Below are 16,271 nucleotides of genomic sequence, written 5' to 3'. Positions count from 1 at the left end.
GTTTTCCTTAGAGAGAGACAGAGAGAGAAAAAAACACACACACACACACACACACACACAAACACACACACGCCCTTTTTCATAATAGCCAGTAACTCTGCGTTTCTAAAAATAAGACTCGCCCTCTGAGACTCCGGGGAAGCAGAGTCACTCCCTGCTGGAGGGATTTTGGTGGCTGGAGGTTTGAAAGTTTCCCCTCAGACCATACATGGAGTCCTGACTGCAGGAGGAGGAGGAGGAGGAGGAGGAGGAGGAGGAGATGATGAAGGGCGATGGGGCTGAGTCCTGAGAAATACACAAACATGTAGACAACAAATACTGTAAGTCAGTTTGTCTCCGTTGAGGCTGTAAAAATAACATTTTTCTTAAAACAAGTGGGAAATATTTGATTTTTAAAAACATATTAACATAAAAATACGACTTTAACACCCTGAAAAACAATTATCTCCATCTGATTCTTGCTGTGGGCGACATGTTTCTACATGAATAGTAGAATAGAGTATTGTCTGACGACGTTTGTGATCTTCTGATTGAGTCTCAGTTGGAAAAACATGATGTCAGGTATTTCTACCAATCAGAGATGTAGCCACAGCACGACTTCAATATGAAGCAGGTTCATATTGAAGTCTTAAACTCTTAATAAATAACATTTTTTTTAACCTCTGAGCTTTAAATGTGATTGTTGTTTATTCAGCCATGATTATTTCATGTTACAGATGATTTTAAACCAGGTTTTCAGGAGCTTTAAGGGAACATTTTTTAAAGCTAAGAACCAAATTTAACCTCAACAAATCTACACGTATGGACAGAAACACATTCACACAGCAAAACATTTACATTTTAACCATTTTCTCTCAGTTAATGAGGCTAAAAATGTGTTTTTAAACAAGTGAGATGAAAATCTACCAATGAGATGAGATCATATCACCTGTTGTCATACACATCAGCTTATTTTAGGAAGTTCTTTAAAGTCAAAGTGGGAATGAGGTTTATTTGCTTTTCATGTCTAAATGTTAAATATGAAGCTACAGCAAGCAGCCTGTTAGCTTAGCTTAGCATAAAGACTGGAAACAAAAGGGGAAACGGCTAGTTTAGCTGTGTCCAAAGGTAACAAAATCCACCTACCAGCATGTCTTAAACTCACTGACAGTAATAATAATAATAATAATAATAATAATAATAATAATAATAATTACAAAGTGAAAGTTTTCAAAGTGTGAAAAATTGAAACGAGGATGTGAACACTGATTGGAGCTCATGAAATTTGTAATTAGATTACAAGAGAAAATATTTAAATACAAGCAATAAAAAAATAAAATAACAAAATGAATTAATTGATAATAGAAAACAACAAAAAAGTGTAGAACTAATTAAAAGGTAATCTATGAATATATTTTAAAATATTAACGTGTTATATCTCGTTTCTTTATTTCAAATACAAACCAAAGTGTAAAGAACGTTTTACAGGAGTTACGTTTCTCTAAAAGATAATTAACTTACGATGTATGAAAAACTTCTGACTGTATTTACAGAATCTTCAAACCATCTGGATAAAAAATATTCTGTCAGCCGCACGATAAAGAAGATTTTTAACGTGTTGTCCAAGTTGTGACTCTGTTTCTGTAACCAGGTAGCTAGACAGGCGGCCATCTTTGTTTTGATTCGGAAACAGAGTCGCAATTTGGGAAAACGGGTTAAAATATCTTCTTTACTGTTCAGCAGACAAAAAAAGAGTCTTTGAGGAATCTGAAAATACAAGACTGACCAAGAAAAACGACGCAACAGGTCGTAATGTTGGTCGCCCAAAAACAAGCTATAGCTAGTTTGAGTGACAGATCATCTAGCGGTCGTCATAGTAACTGTGAGGCGGAGCAGTGCTGCAGTTCAGATGACGTATATATATACGGACAGATTTCCTCATTCAGAGGCTGGATGGAGGCTTTAACCCGACAGTGGACTTCACCACAGGAGACGCTGTTCATTTCCTGTTTCCAATCGCGAGTCGTAACTATGATCGTCCCCTAACCTTTAACCCCGTGGTTATTATTGTCACTGTGACGACGAAGGTGGTCTAACTTTCAGGAATTAGTAACTTTAACCCACCACATGTTTCTCAAACCTTAACAAAGTGATCATTTTAACCTCAAACATCATCTCTAAACCTAACCAGACCTGAACCACAGCAACGCCACATCATAAAACATCATTATTGTTGAACAGTGATGGTTTTATAAAGCACAGACAGATGATGTCATCCTGCTGATAGCGGCGCCAGATTAGAAAACACTCCCATGTGTCGTTCTGGAGTCACATGATCAAACCACATATTTGGACTTTTATTTGGAGGACTTGTTGCTGAATATAGTCAGAACAGAACATTAAGTGTTTTTAAATGATCTTCTCGGTTAATCATCTTCCAGAGAAACTGACGGAGGCACAAACCTAGGGGGGCTGCGTGTCGGACTGTTTTCTTGGCTGCGTCCGGTGACTTCCTGGAGTCCCGTCAGAGGTCGAACTACTGAAGGGTTTCCATGTTTCGACTTGTATTCTTTGTCACCTCGTGTCACAGGTTACAGCTTTGACCCAGGAGCCATTAAGAAGATTTATAAAAGTCTGAAGAGTTGAAAGCATTTAATATTTAGGAAAAGAAAAGAAAAGTCAGACAAGTAGACATAATTTTGCATAACAAACATATTTATGATCAGATTTATTGACCATCAATGGTGCTAACATGTGTCAGTTTAAATAAAAAGTCACCACATATGAACTTCTGTGACCTCAGAGGACACAAAAACATGACTACCGAGCTAATGTTGGTCTGGTGAGGTCACAGCTCTTGTATGTAATAAATGGATGACAGGGGAGTATTTGCTGCAGCGCCACCTCCAGGACATTTTCACATCATTGTGTTTTGTGATTTATTTATTTATTTTTTGCTTATAGAGGGAACATGTGGGGGAAGAACATGTGAACAGACTCATCTTCCAGTAGCAGCAGCAGCAGCAGCAGCAGCAGCAGTCGGGCTGCGTTCAGTTTCTTCCTGTTCTGGATAAAAAACAAATATTTGCTGTCGGTCGGCTTCGGGGCGGAAATGTGAAGAATGAGGAAGTGCTGGTGTATTTGTGAGACGGCCCAAGGGCTCTGAAACAGGTCGGCTGGCCGAGATCACTCTGCACACTTCCTGTTTTTCACTGCAGCTTCGCATTAAATCTGAAAACAGAAAAGTGAAATCCCCTCTGTGACTGCTGAACCCTGACTCACAATCAGAGCAGAGAAAGTGATGACTGATGAGCTGCTCCAGCACATACATGTACATTATTACATGTTTATATCATGTTTAATAACAGAATAGAGCAGAAATGTGATCCATTTATTCTTTATTCATGGTTTGGATTTCATTAAAAGACACATTTTGTTTGGGAAAGTTTTATAAATATCATTTATGTGTAATACTTAACATGGATCTTTATAATAAGACTGCTGCTAGCGCCCCCTGGAGGCTGCAGTGTTCATTACAGTCACTATATAAAAATCATACAACCTGGTGATTTATCTGTTCTTAGTCTTACCAGTAGTGGAGCTAAAAAGCTCAATTTTGTCCTGAGGGTGGCGCTAGGGGAAAGGTCATGGGGTCATTAATATTTCATCCTCTGGAGAGCCGGAATAAAATCAGGAAGTTTCATGGAAATCTGACCAGTAGATTTGACATTTCTTGTGTATGGTGGCACTGGAGGAGAGTCAGGAGGTCTCTAATATTCACAGTAATGTTCATGAGTCTGAAGCCACTCTGCGTTTGTTTTAGTCAAAGCTGGATTACCAACTGGGCAAAATGGCCCAGAAGCTCCAGGTTTCCTCTACATTTGGGTCGACATAAGCTGATTATTAACAAATTAGTTCTGAATGTGCAGCAGTGAAGTCCAGTCTGAACTCTGACAGGTCCTCCATCCTCCATCTCCTGGTCCTGGTCAATATCTAGTTAGAACACTTTAAAGGACGCGTTCAAAATCTTTCAAGTGTGTCTTAAACCAACAGTCAGGAGCCCAAATAAACATTAAAGCTGTTTTTCTTGCTGTAATCATTCCTCCTGTTCATACTGACCATTAGAAGATCCCTTCATAATGACCTTACAATGGAAGTGATGGAGGACAAAATCCACAGTCCTCCTTCTGTGCACAAATGTATTTAAAAGTTTATCTGAAGCTAATATGAAGCTTCAGTGTCTAAATGAGTCAAAACAAGTAGATATCTTTCAACGTTACAGTCTTTTTAGTGCCAAAGTTCCTCTTTTTGTTACTATACTTCCACCTGCAGCTCAACAGGGAAACACAAAGACTGTAAATGTGTCAGATATCCACTTGATATGACGAACTCAGACTGATGAAGCTGAATAGAAGCTTCACACAGATTTTTAAATGACTGTGTGGACACACTGTGGATTTTGGCCTCCATCACTTCCATTGAAAGCACATTTGAAGGATCTTTTAATATCCAGTATGAACAGGAGGAATGATTACAGCGAGGAAAACCTCTTTCACTGCTCATATGGACACCTGACTGATGTTTTAAGACACACTTGAATAATTGTGAACCCGTCTTTTAACATCTTTAGTTTATATTGATCTCATTTGTTGTAAAGTAGTGAGGGACACGTAGTTTTATTCCACCATAGGACAGAAATTAGAGCGTTCACACATACGGATGCAAAGTGGTAGTCAGTCTCATGAATCTGTAGTTCCTCCGCATCAACTGGACAGGTATTTTCTGACGTAGCCGAGGTCATGAACCAACAATATCAGTGATTTCTTTCCACACATCACTGTTCTTTCAACAGTCACAACAGCTTGTAAAATACATGTCATAGAGAAACCAGAGACCACAACAGCGCGGCGTTTCATTGGAAGAGAAAGAAGAAGAAACACAACGATAATAACAACAATGGCGGACGGCTTCATGCGAGTGTTCTTCTCTCTATTGTCTACTTTGACAGCTTGTTTAGAGTTAAACTAGAGAGTTAAACTACCACCTTTATCTGCTGCAATAAACTAAACGCCAGGAAGCCGCCACCAAAACACAAACTGTAAGCACAAAGATGTTGAGTTTATTATCATGAAAAACTGCAAAACTAGCAAATATTCACATGTGAGAAGCTGCTACTGGAGGAATTTTGCTTAAAACAATTATTTAAATGATTAATCAGTTATCAAGATTGTCACCACTTAATTTTCTGTCAATCAGTTAATTAACTAATCATTTCAGCTCCAGAGTGCTACCCTGTAGTACAGCGGGGGGGCTCAGTAGGAGCCCAGAATCAAACATTAGCCCCCGGGGCCCTACAGGAGGTTTCTCCTGCCGTGGTTTTAGTGGCACATGCAGATTATTAGTCATCTACCCCTGCTGATTTACTGCAGCCTGGTTCCACATCTGTAAATCTCTGCTCACATCACAAATTAGTTCACTGATTCAAACAGTTGTCTGCTGTTGTTGTTGTCGGTGACGGCTGCTACAAGATGTCCGATGATCGTCTTCCAGTCCACGAAGAAGTTGGAAGAGTGTTGGTGAGATGTTTACAGCTGTACAGGTCGTTGTTTGACACATGAGCTGACATGGACATTAGGGATGTGCAGAGATCCTTGTATTTGTATTTGTATTTGAATTAAACTCAAAAGAGGCTTAAAAATCCTGTTGTTTTTATTACACTTTTAATTTTAGAAAATTATTATGATTATTGAGCTAAAACTTTACTCATCGCCTCATTGCAGCCAGACCAATCTATTAATACACCCATAACACAGAGACAGCACAGCGTGTAACATGTAGGGAGGAACTTCAGAGGCAATTATTACTTTGCACTTTTCATTTATTGCCTATTTTTTTACAACCTAACTTTGTGGAAAGGAGACGAAGAACAACAGGTTATGGAGAGTCTTTAAGAGCATTTTGCTTGTGTCAGTAGCTCAGCTTTATCTCTGGGGAACATCCCCAACAAATAATTTTTAAAATATTTGTATGAAAGAAATATTCACATAAAACCCACTATTTGTGCTTTGCCGAATAATGTATTTGTATTTGGGCACACCCCTAATGGACACCAGGTCACACAGAGGAATAAAGAGATATGTAATGGACATTCAGTCTGATTATATGCCTCTCATAAATATTCCACTGACAAAATAATAATAAAGTAATTAAGAAAAATCCTTGGACATCGACCTGACGCTGTTAAATCAGTGTCATGCTGCACATTTGAAAGCCACAGACAGAGTGGAGAGACGGATGTTTAACACGTTGTCGGTTTGGATCTGTTCATGTGATTTGATGAAAACAAAAAAAACATACAGTAGAAAAACACCAAACTGTGCAGGTAAAAGAACAATTAAGATAAACACCAAAAGGAAATGAAGCAAGAAACGAGTTAAAAATGTTCTGTTTTATTCAGCAGCAGGTGAGACGAGACTTTATACTCATGTTGTTAAAAAAAAAAACACTTAATTTTGCTGTTAAGAGAAGCTTCATATCTGTGATTTTAATGTAATTCACTGCAAAAATCTCACATTTTAACATAAAGATTTGTTGAGAGGAAGAAACTGCTGCAGCAGCTCGTCCTCACTGAAGCTGAGCTTATCAATCGATACGACCTCCTTCCGCCATGTCTGACTCCTGCACACACACACACACACACACACGTAAAGAGGGGAGGGTGTACGTGTGTGTGTGTGTGTGTGTGTGTGTGTGTCGGGGGAGGAGGTAACTTGAGATGCATTTCCTGAGTCTCATAAAGCCGCAGACTGAAGACCACTGATGATGTTTCCTCTGGGTCCTAACGTCCATCAGAAATAAAAAAAAAAACCCCTTCAGCTCTCACCTTCATCTCTTTCTTCAGCGCCCTCGCTCCATTCATTTGGCTGCTGTGACCTTTGACCTTTGCTGTCCTTGTAACGTCAGTGATCTCAGATTGAAGGTCAGAGAAGAAGAGACTTAAAGGTTCAGTCTGGTGATTTTCAGCATCACATTTCAGTCAGTAGTTCTGTGTAAGACAGACGCTACTGAGCATGTGCAGGAGCGCCGCTCCGTTTTACAGCTTCACTAGCTTGTCGTGCTACATATCACAACCTCTGGACTTTGTACTGAAGTTTAATTTTTACAACGTAGTAAACCAGGAAATTTCACCAAACGTTGAGTTGATCCTTCAGAAGTAAAGTAATGTTTTTATTCTTTAGGTTCAGTCTTATATTAAAATAAATGTTCATACAACACAAAAAAACTGACACTTACACTTACAACTAATAAGATTTGTTACTTGTTAGCTGTTAAGATACAATATTTTGTTGTAGCAACATAAATCGTTCATTTATTATTAAGAACTTTAAGAACTGGACCCTCTCAGGCTCCACATGACACTTTCCTGATGAAAATTAAGATTTGGGCTCTTTTATGATGATTAGACAGGTTCTGGGATTGAGCTGCTTTACCTCTCTGTCTTTCTCAACTGAGGATCAATAAATTTTTATTGAGGATCAATAAAAAAAACACTCCTCCTGTAATGACTATGTGGTACTGGGGAGACATCTCTCTTTTTAGATTTTTCAATATTATGTTTATGTAAAGCACTACAAATACACTTTATTATTATTAGTATTGTTGTCAGTGAAGAGATGCAGGAGGTCCAGGAGATATTTGGCTTTTAAAACTGAATTAAAACTATTTAGAAGAAGCTAAAATGTTGGACTGCTCCTTTAAAGCAACATCTGAGGGCAGCGGGGGGGATTACAGCGGCTTTGTTTCACTGCAGCAGTGTTTAGGAGGTGATATTTGGTAAAAATGTTGTGACTCAGATTGTAAAAAAAAACAACCAAAGCTGTAGGTATTTTGTCGGTAGGCGTCGGTTTGAGCTGAGATCCGTTTGTGGCGTTTTTTAAAGGGAAACTTTCTGAGAGCATTCAACTGGAAAACCCCTCTGCCCACAAATAGTTTCCCGCTGGTTTCTGATGTACCTGAAACCATAATCTCCCCCCCTCGTCACCTGCCTCCGCTTGCTGGTTAATATGACAAAGAACCTCAAGAGAAAACAAAAGTCACAAGTCGTCGAACCAACAAAGACGAGAGGAGCTTCAGGTTTCATCTGTGAGAGTGAACCTGGAGGCCACGTTTCCCACAGCTCCACCGTTTCACATCAGACGTCACTGAAACATCATGACAAGCATTCGCTTCAGGATTTATCTGCTCACCTGCCGAGTCGAAAATGAAAACCAATACTAGGCTGCAAACACAGCTGTTTATTGTACATTCATACAAATATAAAGTTTTCATTGGGAGGTAATAATCTGAGCATTAGGGAACACACTGAAACCAGCTGAATAACAATCAATAAACCAATCAGATAATAACCTGTTTATGTTTAATGTGCAGGTTCGGCTGCTGCGTCAGCAGAGATGTGAAAAGCAAATTTGCAGCTCATCAGTTTCACTCTGCAGCAGCGAGCGAGCTCAGACTGACTGTCTGCTGATCTGAGGTCAGATTTCCTCGTTTCCTGCTTCAAAGAGATTCAAGCTGCTCAAGTTCTCTGCAGCCTTCATTTTAAAGATGATAAAAACGTCTCAAAAACAACAACTGACTGCGTCATTCACCGCTGTCTGTGGGAGTTTGATGTTATTTGAATGATTTTTATTAATTCATGTTGATCAGAGGGAAATAATTACAGCGGCGTGACTCTTCCACTAGGTGGAATTACGGCTCTAAGTAGCTCTGAGCAGAGAGCCAGCTGCCGGTGGCTAGCGGCTAGGCTAGCAGTTTCTTAAAGTTTAAAGTATCGTTGTGGTACTGCAGCTATCACCGCAGTACCACATTGACCCGTGTACGTTTTACCTGCCTTCAGGGGGTAAATTTTATCCAATAACGAAGCAGCAATCGGCCAGAAAATCACCAACATTTTTTGGGTGTAAAATTTTCCAACACAGAGATCCGGTTATTTTTCATGTGTGCTGTCAACCAATCAGGGGCCACGAAGAAAAGCCAAACATATTACACACATACTGCTGTCAGACGGAGGGAAGTACGCCCCTTCAGCACACAAAGATTGCAACAAGCGCTTTTCATCATCATACGTTTCTGTCATTATGTACGATTTTGTGAGAGTAACAACTGAAATTTACACACACACACACAACACAACAATAACAAATACGATTTATCATTCAAATATGTTTTACACATTTGGAATACCCAATGAGCTACTTTTCCAGGCAGGGCTGATGTCGGTCTGAACCTGGTGGCCAGCAGGAGAACTGCATCTCAAAACTGTGGCGTTATAAAGGTGAACTGCAGGTATTTTCTACTTCAGTGTGTTTCCAGGTGTTCTCTATGTGGGAGCTGATGATGTCACTGATGATGTCACCGATCAGTCAGCATCACTTGGGCCTGACGACTACAAGTTTGAAAGGTAAAAATATCTGGTGGTTTGGAGTTAGAAAGAATTTAGGTTACTAGACATCTGTAGCTACCAGCATAAAGTTGCATTGTGGGAAATGTAGGCAGCAGGTTTTGACATGGAAGAAGAAAGATGATATCTCTGGTTCTACTGCATCGATTTTCATCCTTTATTTTTAATTGTCCATCGTGAGTCGGACAACGTTAAAGGAGTGAAGTGATAAATCTGTGGAGGCCTTCAGAAACATCATGTGACGCACACATGGCAAAAAAACTTCAACTTTCATTGAAATGAATGGGGAGCAGTGGAACATAGAATCAAGTTTTCTTAATACATCCGTACATTCAGACGCTGTGATTGTTGCTTCATCGTGTTATCACAAACCAGTGGGGAGCAGGTCCCCTTGGTGGGGGGGGGGGGGGATCTTACATTACAGGGGTGGGACACATGACCATGGGAGGAAAAATGTGTTAGTTGAATGAATCAGATCTATGTGGGAATAAGACTTCTCTGAAGATCTGTTCAAGTGAAACAACAGCTGATGCTTTATTACTGGTTTAATCAATACTGTTAATGGCTGATTAAAATGGTTTTCGAGGAACTGGGGTCACATTTTTCAAAGGAGACACCAACATAAGAAAATAATGAAACCTGTTGGACGCTGACCAAAGGAACAAAGGTCAGCTGTGTTTAAATCTTCAAAGTGTGTTTGAAACCAGTATTTTCTGCGCCTGCGGTATAAATAAACGCTATCAGAGCATCACACCAGTCCAACAGAGAGTCCCATCAATCAGGAGCCTCCAGTCAGTGACATGGAGGAAGCTACTTTACATTAAATGGTTGTTAGACTATTAGACACAGACTTTAAAAAAATGCACCAGTTCAAAGACAAACTCCTGCCTCAAATCACAGCAGCGGCTGAAGCGTTTGGCCTGCAGTCGTTAGTCTGACAGAGCAAAAGCAGCGTTTGAGTTACGGTCGGAGCCGTGAGTAAAAGCAATCACAGCGCTCGTTTACTCGTCACACGCACATAACTCAGGAGCTGCTGAACGAAAACGGGAGCAGGCCGGGGCGTGATGGAGGCGGACGTCTCTGAACTGGGACACCGGCTCCCGATCGTCCCCGCGGACCTCGGCAGCAACGGGGAGCAGAAAAAAGAGAAGCAGGTTAATTAGCTCGATCAGATCAGGAAAATTAACAGCAGAGCGGCACAGTTACATCAGAGAGGAGGCAGACGGACCGGGACTGACGGATCCTGATCCTGATGAGGCTCAGCTCTCAGCAGGAGGCTGTTGTCAGGGTGCTGTGACCTTTGACCCCAAGCCTTGTTGCTATCAGCTGTGATGGTAGCAATCTGGGAGGAAGAAACCGTCTAAAACCAGCAGGTCTAACTACAGAGGCCAAGAAGAGCCGTGCTTTAATCTTGAGATCACAAGTTAATTTAATGATCTCGTTATCTCGAGAAAACAAAAGGACGACTCGAGATAACGAGATCATTTATCATGATCACAATTTATCAAATGAAAATGCTTGAAAGGTGTTGTTTGGTATTCTCCTACATAACGCATCCCATCATATTACGACCAGGAATTAATCAACCTGCCGTTTGGCTGTGACACGGTTGTCGTTAATAAAGTTGGTGTTGATAATGAAGACTCCTTGATCTGATGATCTGTGTACGCTGACATGGCTCTTCTGATCTCTGCTAAATATTATAAGTAATAAGAAGAAACGACTTTTTGATTTCTCGTAATAATGAGTTGATTATAAATAATTTACGTAAAAATACTCCGTTACAAGTAAAAGTCCTGCATGAAAAATCCTGCTACAGTAAAAGCACATAAGTATTATGAGCTTGATGTAGTTAAAGTAGGAAAGTGAAAGTACTCATTTCATCCTTCTGACTGTCTTTATGACTATTATATATTATTAAATAAGACACAGTACACTATAAAGATGTATACAGTTAGTATGTACAATAAATATACTTGTTTTAAATTTCCAACTTCTATTAAAAGTCAAATCTTGCCAGTGGTGGAAATTAACTAAGTACATTTACTCAAGTACTGTACTTAAGTACACTTTTAAAGTACTTGTACTTGAGTATTTCCATTTGATGCTACTTTATACTTCCGCACTACATTTCTACACTCTTCCACTACATTTATTTGACAGCGTTAGTTACTAAAGGATCTGACTTCTTCTACTCACTTCATTTCAGCAAGTAACGACATGATCAGCATTTAAAACCCACAGTTCCTGTGAGGTTTAGATGAATTAAACTGGTAGGTTTGGACATAGAAGCTAACAGAACAGAGATGTGTTGGTCTTCTCGCCGTCACGTCCTTGGTGATACAGTAACAATGTAAACACGGTGCCGTTTTTTTATGACAGAGACGTGGTTTTATTCCCGTTACAGGATGAAAGCACATTTGAAGTCTCACAGTTAACTGCAGGGATGTGTTGTTGATGATGACGGTGTTTGCTGAGCGTGAAGGAGAGTCAGTTTCCCAGAGGCCTTTGCTGTCTCTCCTACTGCTCTCCGCTTTTACCCACAAAACACTGTCTGCTCAGTTATTTTTAAAATGCATGGACAACTTTATTTCTAACTCTGACACAATGTTCACAATCAAACTAATTATTGGTAACCGTTAAGTCCCCCGATTTATCAAGTACACAAACACTTAATAAGGTTTAATACACAGTATAATGTAGTTAAAAGCAGATATAAGGATATTTTAAATTGTTTATTAATGTTCAGTATTTGTCAACAGTTGTAACTTCTCCTATGAAGACATATTTTCAGTGATAGAAGAAGTATTAAGATCCTTTACTGCAGTAAAAGTACCAATAATGTACAAATACTCCATTGCAAGAAACATACTACTACAGTAAAAGTACATAAGTATTATGAGCTTGATGTAGTTAAAGTATTGCAGTAAAAGTACATAAGTATTATGAGCTTGATGTAGTTAAAGTATTGCAGTAAAAGTACATAAGTATTATGAGCTTGATGTAGTTAAAGTATTGCAGTAAAAGTACATAAGTATTATGAGCTTGATGTAGTTAAAGTATTGCAGTAAAAGTAGTGGTTTGGTCCCTCTGACTGATATATTATTATATATGACATCATTAGATTATTAATAGTGAAGCATCAGTGTTAGAGCAGCATGTTACTGTTGTAGCTGCTGGAGGTGGAGCTAGTTTACACTACTTTATATACAGTTAGCTAGTTTAGTCCAGAGGTTCCCAACCTAGGGGTCGGGTCCTTCCAAAGGGTCAGCAGATAAATCTGAGGGGTGGTGAGATGATTAATGGGAGAGGAAAGAAGAAAAAACAAAGTTCTGATACACAAATCTGTTTTCAGTTTTTGGACTTTTTCTCTAATCTTTGATTTTTTGCTGAAATATTGGATCATTTGAACATTTATTATACAGTTAGTATGTTGTATGGAGTTGGGAAACAGTCTGAGTTTGACCTTAAGAAAAGCAGTTGCGTTCTCGGGGCGGATTTAATAGTGCTGTTTTCTTTGTTTTTCTGAGCAGAACTGACTAGTTTAGGTTTAAGTTCAGTTTGTAATCATTGTTCTTAGCATTTATTTATTGCTTTTAGAGGTTTTTTTTAACTCGGTTTCCTTCCAGTACTGCGGTTGGTGGTGGTCTCCAGTCACAGGAACAGTTGGGAGTTCATTCACCTTTGATAGTTTGGGTTGTTTGGTGACACATTACTGACACATTACTGGTCTGTTTCTTGTGTTTGTGGTGTTTTCTGTCCTGCTTTTACAGACAGTAGACTCCCAGTCTCTCTCAGCCTGGTTGGTGGACGCCAGGCCGCAGTATATCTATCAGCTCCCTTCTATAGCTTTAGTTTTATTGTTTAATAAATTTTTAATTGGTTTTAATAAAAGTCCATTAAGACACACTGACTGTCTTGGTTTCATCATTGAAGCCTCTGCATCTTAAACTGTGACATATATGTGAAAGTCCAATAAAAAGCACAATGAGAAAGTTCAGTAGACTGTAGTGCTGAGCTTGAGAGGAAGTCGGGACTTTAGCTAGTTATTAAACTGTAGCAGCAGCAGCACGTAGTGGATCATGGTAAATGGTGCCACATGGCAACAGTGGCGGTTTATCAAACCATAATGATTTTTAATCCTGGTTATGAAATGAAAAGTTTCTTCTTGACACATTTTAAGAGTTGTGTGCTAGTTAGTTTCACTAATGCTAATTATGAGTGCAGGTTTAAGTCACTGTCACAAATTTGTTCTTTAGAGGAGAACAAAAGGATGAAAGTTTAAAAAAAGTTTAGAAACGGCTTGTAGCTACACTTATGCTAATTGGTTTAGCGTCTTGACGTTAGCCAGGTTTGAATCACAATGTAGCACAAATTTTAACCAAATTTCCAGAAAATCTGCAAAAGACAATTTGAATTAATGCTTGTTAATATTAGGAGTTGGGTCGTCAAGGTAAACAACACAACAACAAGCTCAAACGATGGAAAACATGTGAGGAAGATTACAGTCTCCTCATCGCTGCACACAGATCTGACGTACGTACGTCATCATTTATTCACTAACACTGTTTACATTTGCTTTTCATCCACACAACTACTTTTACAGCTCAGACGAGGAAAAACCTCCAGTTTCTGGTGTTTCTATGGAAGTTTTTTAATGGTTAAATTGAAAATTGTGAATAAAAAAGCGGTTGTATCGAAACGCACTTTCACCACGGCCTCTTTACGCAGTGATTGGTCGGGTGAGTGGACGGTAGAGAGTGGGCGGGGTTTCAGCTCCTCTCTCAGCTGTCTTTTTTTCATTCTTCACACAAGTATTTCTTCTTCTTCTTCATCCACATCTGTACGATTCACCGAGTCTGTTTGTCGCGTTTTGCTTCTCCCGAGACGCCAACTTTTGACTTGATGCGCAAACTGAAAATGCAAATGAAAACATGTCGAAGGAAACACTTATTGATGTTTTTTCCACTTAACTGCTCGTATTTATGTCTGATTGTTAATGACATGAATGTTGAATGAACTACTCTCTGGTCTGACTGACTCATAATTACATAATGTTACATTTTCTCTTTTTCACGTGTCTTTGATGAATCTTTATTAACAACATGACTCTCCTACAATGACTTGTTGTTACTCAGACATGAGTATTAATAGTGACCGACTCTGGTTGACTGTCATTCATTTTGTACCTATGTCATCTTGAGCGCCCTCTGCTGGTCACATGACAGCAGAGCCTGTTCTGAGCTGTGACGACACTGCGGAGAGCTGCAGGGCCGGCGTCACTACCCGGCACCCCCCCTCCTCCCCTCCCACCCCAGCACGACACAGAACAGCACCGGCAGCGGATCGCCATGGCGACCAGCCCAGATTGCCGGTCACCACAGTGTGAGGTCAGTGTTTCCATGGCGATGGAGCAGATGAACGGTAATCCGTCCTTGTTTTTGCACCGTGGAAACAGGACGGGCGGGTGGAGGCGGAGGGAAGGGGTGGGGGTGGAGTCGTGAGCATGTGTTAGCATGTGTGTGTGATCTGTCTCACTAAAGCTGCAGCCTCCCCCCCCTCCTCCTCCTCCTCCTCCTCCTCCTCCTCCTCCTCCTCTCCTCCTCCTTCCTCTCCTCGCTCTTAATAGCGAATTTGCAATCATGCACTGCAGATCAAGCAGGAACCAGCGGAAAGATTAAAAGGCGTTGATGAAGTGGAGCAAAAACAAGGTCACCGCAAACCGGCTGCATTTGACTGCTGCTGCTGCTGCTGCTGCAGGAAGCTGAGGGAGAGCTGCAGCACAGACACAACACAGGACATGACGGGAAGGACAGGAAAGGACAGATAGAGGAGTTAGATTTATGAGACGTGATCATGAAGAAGCCTCAGGTCGCTGCTCTTTTCTCTAGTTGTTGATTCACACTGATTTCCTCCATACAGAAACCAGCACTTCATTCATTTTGTTGATCTCTACTTTTATTTGATTCTCTGTGTGTGTGCATAATATACATATTTATTTGGTTATGTATGTATATCAAACATCTGGGGCATAAAATAAAAAAAAAGTGTCTTCTGTTTCTTACTGTATCAGCCTCCTGATGAGGGTTTAAATCTGTGCGTCATGTAAAAATACAAAACTATTTTTTTCTGAAATTTGGGTTGAGGGCGTGTTGAGGACGTTTGCAGGTTGCAGTTCCCCACAGCTGCCACTAGGTGTTAATAAAGAGTCGTATATTACTAATATCCCCTTTAATTGATGACGTGATTGATGAGAAAGTATCTCAGGAAGGGTGGAGGGGGTTTAAAAAAAAAAAAAAGGGTGGAGGAGGGTGTTTTCACAGCTTGAGGGGGTGAATTAATCAGGCCGACTCCCTTCCAGCTCTACCTGCGGTTGGCATTGTTAACCGTAGACGAGCGTTTGATTGTAAAATAAGTATAAAATGTAAGCAACACAGACGTCAGAGGGTATTTTTAGTTGTCATCTTGCAGTCCTTAATCCATCAGGAGCAGCAGTGATGTCATGTGGGACCATATGGCGCCGTGAAGCAGCAGCGTTGCAGGTTTATTGTGTTCAAAAGACCAGATTTAGAAAAAAAAAAACAACAAAAAAAACATGTTTCTGTCTTTACAAACTGCAGCTGCTGCAGATCAACACCAGCAGCACATTTATCATCTGTCTTTTTTTTTTTCCCTCTTCTTCTCTTTTTCTTTCTGGCATCTTTCAAACGGTGCAGAGGCTCCTGATTGGCCGGCTGACGGGCAGGCTGTGAGGTGTGAGGGGCGGGGAGCAGCAGCCAATCCCGTGCTCCCTCCATCCCCCCGCCCCCTCTTTTTCCTTTTTTTTTTTTTTTTT

General features: G+C 40.1%; 1 long non-coding RNA gene across 1 annotated transcript; it reads left to right on the top strand.

Annotated features, from left to right (window-relative positions):
• Positions 1-12,799: 12,799 nt before the first annotated feature.
• Positions 12,800-15,496, top strand: LOC121908008. Its single transcript, XR_006099153.1, has 2 exons — positions 12,800-14,826; positions 15,066-15,496. It is a non-coding gene; the product is annotated as an uncharacterized LOC121908008 (long non-coding RNA).
• Positions 15,497-16,271: the final 775 nt, after the last annotated feature.

This window comes from Thunnus maccoyii, chromosome 12 (assembly GCF_910596095.1).
Source record: "Thunnus maccoyii chromosome 12, fThuMac1.1, whole genome shotgun sequence".
Classification (NCBI taxonomy): domain Eukaryota; kingdom Metazoa; phylum Chordata; class Actinopteri; order Scombriformes; family Scombridae; genus Thunnus; species Thunnus maccoyii.
Note: the sequence above shows the minus strand (reverse complement) of the source record. Positions and strands in the feature narration are given on the sequence as shown.